Raw genomic sequence first — 915 nt, forward strand, 5'->3', positions numbered from 1 at the left:
CGAACAAAAGAATTTACAATGTGCATGTCTCAAGACTCAAGAAACATCAAGAGCCGAATTAAGCATACATCATTATTTTATATTTATTCATTTTCTTCTATAGTCTCATCTCGCTGTGGGATGTTGAGCTTAAATAGTTTCATCTTTTATTCTGCTATTTCTTTGATCTATACACTTACATTTATTTCAGCCTATACATTATATTTTTAAAATTATATTTTTCTTGTGTGTCATTCATAGTTTTTACAGTCTGCTATCTTTGTTTTAATTTTATTTGTTCTATTTGACATCAAAGGTAAACATACTAGGATATAACTTTAACACACAAGTTATTGCGGTCTCTACATTCGTACTAAAAAGAAAGAATTTTTTTAAACTGACAGAAAAAATATAAAAAGTGCGCGATCGGGGAATCGAACCCCGGCCCTTCGCGTGGCAGGCGAAGATTATACCACTTAACCAACCGCGCGGGCATGTGCTCTTTTTCCCTTTGGTTAAATCACTGCCTAAATATCTACGTCGCGCTTCTGGCGCTAGTTCGATTCTGAGCAAGACCACGAGTTTTTTAATGCAAGTCGTTTGCTGGTTAATCCCGTGCTGTCGTAATACATCGAATCCGCTTGGGCCTGGGAAACCCACTTCAGTACCTCTGTCCAGTCAAATCCTCCACGCTTTTTCTTCTGCTTGCTCAAACTACTAACTACCTAAAATCTGCTATTTGTATCTTTATTGCCCGACTTATGGGATCGTCTTACAATAGTATTATTAGCTTGATATCTAATAAAAAATTAATATTCACTTTAACCAACCGCGCGAGGTTAAGAACCGAGTAAGGTCGCGCGTCAAAAACAGCCCCTTTTTATAAGAAAATTGGAGTTTAAATCCATCACCCTACATCCCGTACTCTTCCATATC

General features: G+C 37.0%; 1 non-coding gene across 1 annotated transcript; it reads right to left on the bottom strand.

Moving 5' to 3' along the window:
* Positions 1–398: 398 nt before the first annotated feature.
* On the bottom strand, positions 399–469 carry B0P05DRAFT_t135. Its single transcript has one exon. It is a non-coding gene; the product is annotated as a tRNA-Gly (tRNA).
* Positions 470–915: the final 446 nt, after the last annotated feature.

Source organism: Gilbertella persicaria (assembly GCF_025201335.1).
Source record: "Gilbertella persicaria strain CBS 190.32 chromosome Unknown B0P05scaffold_110, whole genome shotgun sequence".
Taxonomy (NCBI): Eukaryota; Fungi; Mucoromycota; class Mucoromycetes; order Mucorales; family Choanephoraceae; genus Gilbertella; species Gilbertella persicaria.